General features: G+C 40.5%; 1 non-coding gene across 1 annotated transcript; it reads right to left on the reverse strand.

Moving 5' to 3' along the window:
• Window positions 1-210: 210 nt before the first annotated feature.
• On the reverse strand, window positions 211-314 carry LOC112780460 (small nucleolar RNA R71). Its single transcript, XR_003191294.1, has one exon. It is a non-coding gene; the product is annotated as a small nucleolar RNA R71 (small nucleolar RNA).
• Between the last annotated feature and the right edge of the window lie 9,998 nt (window positions 315-10,312).

The following is a 10,312-nucleotide window of genomic DNA, read 5'->3' on the forward strand; positions in this document are numbered from 1 at the left end:
CATAAGTTTTTAGCTGAATTCTCGCAAATCTGTGACACTGTCAAGACCAATAGAGTTGATCCCGAGGTCTACAGGCTTCTGCTTTTCCGTTTTGCTGTAAGAGACAGAGCTAGAACATGGTTGGATTCACAACCTAAGGATAGCCTGAACTCTTGGGATAAGCTGGTCAGTGCTTTTCTGGCCAAATTCTTTCCACCTCAAAAGATGAGCAAGCTTAGAGTGGAAATCTAAACCTTCAAACAGAAGGAAGGAGAATCCCTCTATGAAGCTTGGGAAAGATACAAGCAACTGATCAAAAGGTGTCCTACTGACATGTTTCCAGAATGGAGCATCATAAGTATATTCTATGATGCTTTGTCTGAGTTGTCAAAAATATCATTGGACCATTCTGTAGGAGGATCTCTTCACGTGAAAACCCCTGCAGAAGCTCAGGAACTCATTGAAATGGTTGCAAATAACCAGTTTTATGTACACCTCTGAGAGGAACCCTGTGAACAATGGGATGCCTCAGAAAAAGGGAGTTCTTGAAATTGATACTCTGAATGCCATATTGGCTCAGAATAAAATATTGACTCAGCAAGTCAATATGATTTCTCAGAGTCTGAATGGATTGCAAGCTGCATCCAACAGTACTAAAGAGGCATCTTCTGAGGAAGACGCTTATGATCCTGAAAACCCTGCAATAGCAGAGGTGAATTACATGGGAGAACCCTATGGAAACACCTATAATCCTTCATGGAGAAATCATCCAAATTTCTCATGGAAGGACCAACAGAAGCCTCAACAAGGCTTCAACAATAATGGTGGAAGAAATAGGTTTAGCAATAGCAAGTCTTTTCTATCATCTTCTCAGTAACAGACAAAAAATTCTGAACAGAGCCATTCTGGCCTGGCAACCATAGTCTCTGATCTATCTAAGACCACACTAAGTTTCATGAATGAAACAAGATCCTCCATTAGAAATTTGGAGGCACAGGTGGGTCAGCTGAGTAAGAAGATTACTGAAACTCCTCCCAGTACTCTCCCAAGCAATACAGAAGAAAACCCCAAGAGAGAGTGCAAGGCCATAACCATCACCAATATGGCCGAACCTGGAGAGAGTGAGGAGGACGTGAGTCCCAGTGAGAAAAGCCTCATGGGACGTCCTCTGGACAGAAAGGAGTTTCCCTTTGAGGAACCAAAGGAATCTGAGACTCATACAGAGACCATAGAGATTCCATTAAACTTCCTTCTGCCATTCATGAGCTCTGATGAATATTCTTCCTCTGAGGAGGATGAAGACATTATTGAAGAGTAAGTTGCTAAGTATCTAGGAGCAATCATGAAGTTGAATGCCAGTTTATTTAGTAATGAGACTTGGGAGGATGAACCCCCATTGTTCACCAATGAACTGAGCACACTAATGAGGCAGACATTGCCTCAGAAGAAATCGGATCCTGGAAAGTTCTTCATACCTTGTACCATAGGCACCATGACCTTTGAGAAGGCTCTGTATGACCTGAGGTTAGGGATAAACCTCATGCCACTCTCTGTAATGGAGAAACTGGGAATCTTTGAGGTACAAGCTACAAGAATCTCACTAGAGATGGCAGACAAATCAATGAAACAGGCTTATGGACTAGTAGAGGATGTGCTAGTAATGGTCAAAGGCCTTTACATTCCTGCTGATTTCATAATCCTAGTCACTGGAAAGGATGAGGATGAATCCATCATCCTTGGAAGACCCTTCCTAGCCACAGCAAAGGCTGTGATTGATGTTGACAGAGGAGAGTTGGTCCTTCAGTTGAATGAAGACTACCTTGTATTTAAGACTCAAGGTTCTCCTTCTGTAACTATAGAGAGGAAGCATGAGAATCTTCTCTCAGAACAGAGTCAAACAAAACCCCCACATTTAAACTCTAAGTTTGGTGTTGGGAGGCCACAACCAAACTCTAAGTTTGGTGTTGAGAGGCCCCAACATTGCTCTGATCATCTATGAGGCTCTATGAGAGCTCACTGTCAAGCTATTGACGTTAAAGAAGCACTTGTTGGGAGGCAACCCAATGTTATTTAATTATATCTATTTATTTTCCATTGCTATTTTATGTTTTCTTTAGGCTGATGATCATGTGAAGTCACAAAAACAACTGAAAAATAAAAAACAGAATGAAAAACAGCATAAAAAAATAGCTCACCCTGGAGGAAGAGCTTACTAGCGTTTAAACGCCAGTAAGAAGCATCAAGCTCGCGTTAAACGCCAGAAACAAGCACCAGACTGGCGTTTAACGCCAGAACAGAGCATGGAATTGGCGTTTAATGCCAAGAATGGGAGAAAAGCTAGCGTAACGCCAGAAACAAGCAGCAAGCTGGCGTTTAACGCCAGACATGCATTCTAAGGGCATTTTGCACGCCTAAATGGAGCAGGGATGCTAAGTCCTTGACCCCTCTGGATCTGTGGACCCCACAAGATCCCCACCTACCCCACCTCTTCTTCTCTCCTCTTCACACATTTTCATAACACTCTTTCCTAAATACCCTTCACCAATCACCTCCATACCTCTTCCCCAAATACACTTCACCAATCACCTCCATATCTCTTCCCCAAATACCCTTCACCACTCACATCCATCCACTCTTCCCCAAAAATCCCACCTACCTCCAAATTCAAATTCTTTTCCCTCCTAAACCCAACCCTAATACATGAAACCTAACCCCTCCCCCACCCCTATATAAACCCCTCCACACTACCTCATTTTCACACATTAAAAACACTTCTTTCCCTCCTTGGCCAAATACACACTTCCCCTCCATCTCCTCCATTTTCTTCTTCTCCCATTTTTCTTCTTCTTTTGCTCGAGGACGAGCAAACATTTTAAGTTTGGAGTGGTAAAAGCGTTGCTTTTTATTTTTCCATAACCATTAATGGCACCTAAGGCCAGATAAACCTCAAGAAAGAGGAAAAGGAAGGCAATTGCTTCCACCTCTGAGTCATGGGAGATGGAGAGATTCATCTCAAAGGTCCATCAAGACCACTTCTATGAAGTTGTGGCCAAGAAAAAGGTAATCCCTGAGGTCCCTTTTAAGCTCAAAAAGAGCGAGTATCCGGAGATCCGACAAGAGATTAGAAAAAGAGGATGGAAAGTTCTCTCTAATCCTATTTAACAAGTCGGAATCTTAATGGTTCAAGAGTTCTATGAAAACGCATAGATCTCTAAGAACCATGATCAAAGTATGAACCCAAACCCAAAGAATTGGCTAACAATGGTTCGGGGGAAATACTTAGATTTCAGTCCGGAAAATGTAAGGTTGGCATTCAACTTACCAATGATGCAAGAAAATGCACGCCCCTACACTAGAAGGGTCAACTTTGATCAAAGGTTGGACCAAGTCTTCATGGACATATGTGTGGAAGGAGCTCAATGAAAAGTTGACTCAAGAGGCAAGCCGGTTCAATTAAGAAGACCGGACCTTAAGCCTATAGCTAGAGGATGGTTGGAGTTCATCTAACGCTCTATCATTCCCACTAGCAACCGATCCGAAGTAACTGTAGATCAGGCCATCATGATCCATAGTATCATGATTGGGGAGGAAGTGGGAAGTTCATGAGATTATACCTCAAGAACTCTACAAGGTGGCCGACAAGTCCTCCACTTTGGCAAGGTTAGCCTTTCCTCACCTCATTTGCCACCTCTGCAATTCGGCTGGAATTGACATAGAGGGAGACATTGGTGCACAAAATTGTGATCGTTCATTCCTTGGTAACGGCGCTAAAGACTTAATACGCACATTCATAATCTTAATTCTTTGTCACAAATTTGCACAACTAACCAGCAAGTGCACTGGGTCATCCAAGTAATAAACCTTACGTGAGTAAGGGTCGATCCCATGGAGATTGTCGGCTTGAAGCAAGCTATGGTCACCTTGTAAATCTCAGTCAGGCGGATTCAAATGGTTATAGAGTTTTAATAATTAAAAGATAAATAAAATATAAAATAAAGATAGAGACACTTATTTAATTCATTGGTGAGAATTTCAGATAAGCGTATAGAGATGCTTAGTTCCTTCTGAATCTCCGCTTTCCTACTGCTTTCATCCAATCCTTCATACTCCTTTCCATGGTAAGCTGTATGTTGGGCATCACCGTTGTCAATGGCTACTTTCCGTCCTCTCAGTGAAAATGGTCTAAAATACGTTGTCACCGCACGGCTAATCATCTGTCGGTCCTTGATCATACTGGAATAGGATTCAGTAATCCTTTTGCGTCTGTCACTACGCCCAGCACTCGCGAGTTTGAAGCTCGTCACAGCCATCCCTTCCCAGATCCTACTCGAAATACCACAGACAAGGTTTATACTTTTCGGATCTCAAGAATGGCCACCAATAATTCTAGCCTATACCACGAAGACTCTGATCGTAGATCAGGAGGCTAAGAGATATGCATTCAAGCTTGTTTACATGTAGAACGGAAGTGTTTGTCAGGCACGCGTTCATAAGTGAGAATGATGATGAGCGTCACATAATCATCACATTCATCATGTTTTTATGTGCGAATGAATATCTTAGAGAAGAAATAGGCTTGAATTGAATAGAAAAATAGTAGTACTTTGCATTAATTCATGAGGAATAGCAGAGCTCCACACCTTAATCTATGGTGTGTAGAAACTCTACCGTTGAAAATACATAAGTGAAAATAGGGTAGACATGGCCGAGTGGCCAGCCTCCCATGGAGGTCTAAAAATCTAAAATGATCAAAAGATGATCTCGAAAAATGATCCAAAGATCAAAAGATGTAAAAACAATAGTAAAAAGTTCTATTTATACTAAACTAGTTACTAGGGTTTACAGAGATAAGTAAATGATGTAGAAATCCACTTCCGGGCCCACTTGGTGTGTGCTTGGGCTGAGCGTTTAAGCTTTTACGTGTAGAGGTCTTCCTTGGAGTTGAACACCAGTTTGTAACTTGTTTCTGGCATTTAACTCTGCTTTGCAACTTGTTTCTGGCGTTTAACGCCAGAATAGGGCAGAAAGATGGCGTTGAATGCCAGTTTGTGTCGTCTAAACTTAGGCAAAGTATATACTATTATATATTTCAGGAAAGCCCTGGATGTCTACTTTCCAACGCAATTGAGAGCGGGCCATTTAGGTTTCTGTAACTCCAGAAAATCTACTTTGAGTGCAGGGAGGTCAGAATCCAACAGCATCTGCAGTCCTTCTTCAGCCTCTGAATCAGATTTTTGCTCAAGTCCCTCAATTTCAGCCAGAAATTATCTGAAATCACAGAAAAATACACAAAATTATAGTAAAGTCCAGAAATGTGATTTTTGAATAAAAACTAATAAAAATATACTAAAAACTAATTACATCATACTAAAAACTATGTAAAAATAATGCCAAAAAGCGTATAAATTATCCGCTCATCACAACACCAAACTTAAATTGTTGCTTGTCCCCAAGTAACTGAAAATTAAATAGGATAAAAAGAAGAGAATATACTATAAATCCCAAAGTATCAATGAAACTTAGCTCCAATCAGATGAGCGGGACTAGTAGCTTTTTTGCCTCTGAACAGTTTTGGCATCTCACTTTATCCCTTGAAGTTCAGAATGATTGACATCTATAGGAACTCAGAATTCAGATAGTGTTATTGATTCTCCTAGTTTAGTATGTTGATTCTTGAACACAGCTACTTTATGAGTCTTGGCCGTGGCCCTAAGCACTTTGTTTTCCAGTATTACCACGAGATACATAAATGCCACAGACACATAACTGGGTGAACCTTTTCAGATTGTGACTCAGCTTTGCTGGAGTCCCCAATTAGAGGTGTCCAGGGTTCTTAAGCACACTCTGTTTTTGCTTTGGACCTCAACTTTAACCGCTCAGTCTCAAGCTTTTCACTTGACACCTTCACGCCACAAGCATATGGTTAGGGACAGCTTGGTTTAGCCGCTTAAGCCAGGTTGTTATTCCTTTGGGTCCTCGTATCCACTGATACTCAAAGCCTTGGATCCTTTTTATTACCCTTGCCTTTTGGTTTTAAGGGCTATTGGCTTTTTCTGCTTGCTTTTTCTTTTTCTTTATTATTATTTTTTTTCTGGCAAATTTTTTTTCTGCAAGCTTTGTTCTTCACTGCTTTTTCTTGCTTCAAGAATCATTTTTATGATTTTTTAGATTATCAAATAACATTTCTCCTTTTTCATCATTCTATCAAGAGCCAACAATTTTAACATTCATAAACAACAATTTCAAAAGTCATATGCACTGTTTAAGCATTCATTCAGAAAACAAAAAGTATTGTCACCACATCAAAATAATTAAACTAATTTCAAGGATGAATTCGAAACCATGTACTTCTTGTTCTTTTATTTTTAGAACATTTTTCATTTAAGAGAGGTGATGGATTCATAGGACATTAATAGCTTTAAGACATAGACACTTAAATACTAATGATCATGTAATAAGACACAAACATAGACATAAAGCACAGTAAACGAAAAACAGAGAAAAATAAATAGACAAAGAGATTAAGGAACGGGTCCACCTTAGTGAGGGTGGTGTCTTCCTCTTCTTGAAGAACCAATGGTGCTCTTGAGCTCCTCTATGTCTCTTCCTTGTCTTTGTTGCTCCTCCCTCATAGCTCTTTGATCTTCTCTAATCTTATGGAGAATGATGGAGTGCTCTTGGTGTTCCATCCTTAGTTGTCCCATGTTAGAACTTAATTCTCTTAGGGAGGTGTTGATTTGCTCCCAATAGTTTTATGGAGGGAAGTGCATCCCTTGAGGCATCTCAGGGATTTCATGGTGAGGAATTTCCTCATGCTCTTGTTGAGGTCCATGATCTCTTATTTGCTCCATCCTTTTCTTAGTGATGAGCTTTTGAGATGAATCTCTCCATCTCTCATGACTCAGAGGTAGAAGCTTTTACCTTCCCTTTCCTCTTTCTAGAGGTTTCTCTGGCCTTAGGTGTCATAAATGGTTATAGAAAAACAAAAAGCAACGCTTTTACCACACCAAACTTAGAAGGTTTGCTCGTCCTCGAGCAAAAGAAGAGAAGAGGGAGTAGAAGAAGAAGAAAATAGATGAGATGGAGATGTGCGAGTGGTTCGGCCAAGGGGGTTTTAGGTGGTTATGATGTGTGAAAAGGAAGGAGTGATGGTTTGAATTTGAGTGGGTGGGTGTAGGTGGTTTGTATGATGGTCTTGGAGGAGTAATGGAGGTGATTGGTGGAGGTTATTTTGGGGAAGAGTGTTATGAAAAGGTGTGAGGAGGAGAGAAGAAGAGAGGTGGGGTAGGTGGAGATCCTGTGGGGTCCACAGATCCTGAGGGGTCAATGACTTATCATCCCTGCTCCATTTAGGGGTGTAAACGCCCTTAGAGTGCAATCCTGGCATTTAACGCCAGATTGCTGCTTGTTTCTGGCGTTTAACCCCAGCTTTTCTCCCATTCTTGGCGTTAAATGCCAATTCCATGCTCTGTTCTGGCGTTAAACGCCAGTCTGGTGCTTGTTTCTGGCGTTTAACGCCAGTGGTGCGCAGAAATTGTGATTACACTTTGATTATGTAAAATTCATCGCTCTTTCTTTCCCTGGTAATGGCGCCAAAAATATGATGCCAATACCATGGTTCACAACTTCGCACAACTAACCAGCAAGTGCACTGGGTCGTCTAAGTAATACCTTACGTGAGTAAGGGTCGAATCCCACGGAGATTGTTGGTATGAAGCAAGCTATGGTCACCTTGTAAATCTCAGTCAGGCGGATATAAAATAGTAATGGGGTTTTCGAAAATAATTAATAAAATAGGGATAGAAATACTTATGTAAATCATTGGTGAGAATTTCAGATAAGTGAATAGAGATGCTTTCGTTCCTCTGAACCTCTGCTTTCCTGCTATCTTCATCCAATCAGTCTTACTTCTTTCCATGGCTAACTTTATGTGATGCATCACCATTGTCAATGGCTACTTTCGGTCTTCTCTCGGGAAAACGATCCAAATGCCCTGTCACGGCACAGCTAATCGTCTGGAGGCATCACCCTTGTCAATGGCTTACATCATATCCTCTCAGTGAAAATGGTCAACGCACCCTGTCACGGCACGGCTATTCATCTGTCGGTTCTCGATCATGCTGGAATAGGATTTACTATCCTTTTGCGTCTGTCACTACGCCCAGCAATCGCGAGTTTGAAGCTCGTCACAGTCATTCAATCATTAAATCCTACTCGGAATACCACAGACAAGGTTTAGACTTTCCGGATTCTCTTGAATGCCGCCATCAATCTAGCTTATACCACGAAGATTCTAATTAAGAGATCTAAGAGATACTCATTCAGTCGAAGGTAGAACGGAAGTGGTTGTCAGGCACGCATTCATAGGGAATGATGATGATTGTCACGTTCATCACATTCAGGTTGAAGAGCGAATGAATATCTTAGAAGCGAAATAAGATGAATTGAATAGAAAACAGTAGTACTTTGCATTAATCTTTGAGGAACAGCAGAGCTCCACACCTTAATCTATGGAGTGTAGAAAGTCTACCGTTAAAAATACATAAGTGAAAGGTCCAGGCATGGCCGAATGGCCAGCCCCTCTGATCTAAGAACCAGGCATCTAAAGATGTCTAATACAATAGTAAAAGGTCCTATTTATAATAAACTAGTCACTAGGGTTTACAGAAATAAGTAATTGATGCATAAATCCATTTCCAGGGCCCACTTGGTGTGTGCTTGGGCTGAGCTTGAGTGTTGCACGTGTAGAGGTCCTTCTTAGAGTTGAACGCCAGCATTTGTGCCAGTTTGGGCGTTCAACTCTGGTTTTGGATCCTTTTCTGGCGCTGGACGCCAGAATTAGGCAGAGAGCTGGCGTTGAACGCCAGTTTGTGTCATCTATTCTTGGCCAAAGTATGGACTATTATATATTTCTGGAAAGCCCTGGATGTTTACTTTCCAACGCAATTAGAAGCGCGCCATTTAGAGTTCTGTAGCTCCAGAAAATCCACTTTGAGTGCAGGGAGGTCAGAATCCAATAGCATCAACAGTCCTTCTTCAACCTCTGAATCTGATTTTTGCTCAAGTCCCTCAATTTCAGCCAGAAAATACCTGAAATCACAGAAAAATACACAAACTCATAGTAAAGTCCAGAAATATGAATTTAACATAAAAACTAATGAAAACATCCCTAAAAGTAACTAGATCCTACTAAAAACATACTAAAAATAATTCCAAAAAGCGTATAAATTATCCGCTCATCACAACACCAAACTTAAATTGTTGCTTGTCCCCAAGCAACTGAAAATCAAATAGGATAAAAAGAAGAGAATATACTATAAATCCGAAACTATCAATGAAACATAGCTTCAATCAGATGAGCGGGACTTGTAGCTTTTTGCCTCTTGAATAGTTTTGGCATCTCACTTTATCCATTGAGGTCCAGAATGATTGGCATCTATAGGAACTCAGAGTTCAGATAGTGTTATTGATTCTCCTAGTTCAGTATGATGATTCTTGAACACAGCTTCTTTATGAGTCTTGGCCGTGGCCCTAAGCACTTTGTTTTCCAGTATTACCACCGGATACATAAATGCCACAGACACATAACTGGGTGAACCTTTTCAGATTGTGACTCAGCTTTGCTAAAGTCCCCAATTAGAGGTGTCCAGGGTTCTTAAGCACACTCTTTTTTTGCTTTGGACCTTGACTTTAACTGCTCAGTCTCAAGTTTTCACTTGACACCTACACGCCACAAGCACATGGTTAGGGACAGCTCGGTTTAGCCGCTTAGACCAGGATTTTATTCCTTTAGGCCCTCCTATCCACTGATGCTCAAAGCCTTGGGATCCTTTTTATTTGCCCTTGCCTTTTGGTTTTAAGGGTTATTGGCTTTTTGCTCTTGCCTCTTGGTTTTAAGAGCTTTTGGCTTTTTCTGCTTGCTTTTTCTTTTTCTTTCTATTTTTTTTGCCTATTTTATTTTTTTTTTCCTTTTTTTTTTTCTGCAAGCTTTGTTCTTTGCTGCTTTTTCTTGCTTCAAGAATCATTTTTATGATTTTTCAGATTATCAAATAACATGTTTCCTAGTCATCATTCTTTCAAGAGCCAACATATTTAACATTCCTAAACAACAACTTCAAAAGACATATGCACTGTTCAAGCATACATTCAAAAAACAAGAAGCATTGTCACCACATCTATATAATTAAACTAAGTTCAAGGATAAATTCGAAACTCATGTACTTCTTGTTCTTTTGAGTTAAAACAGTTTTTATTTAAGAGAGGTGATGGATTCATAGGACATTCATAACTTTAAGACATAGTTACTAACTACTAATGATCATGTAATGAAGAC

Source organism: Arachis hypogaea, chromosome 19 (assembly GCF_003086295.3).
Source record: "Arachis hypogaea cultivar Tifrunner chromosome 19, arahy.Tifrunner.gnm2.J5K5, whole genome shotgun sequence".
Taxonomy (NCBI): Eukaryota; Viridiplantae; Streptophyta; class Magnoliopsida; order Fabales; family Fabaceae; genus Arachis; species Arachis hypogaea.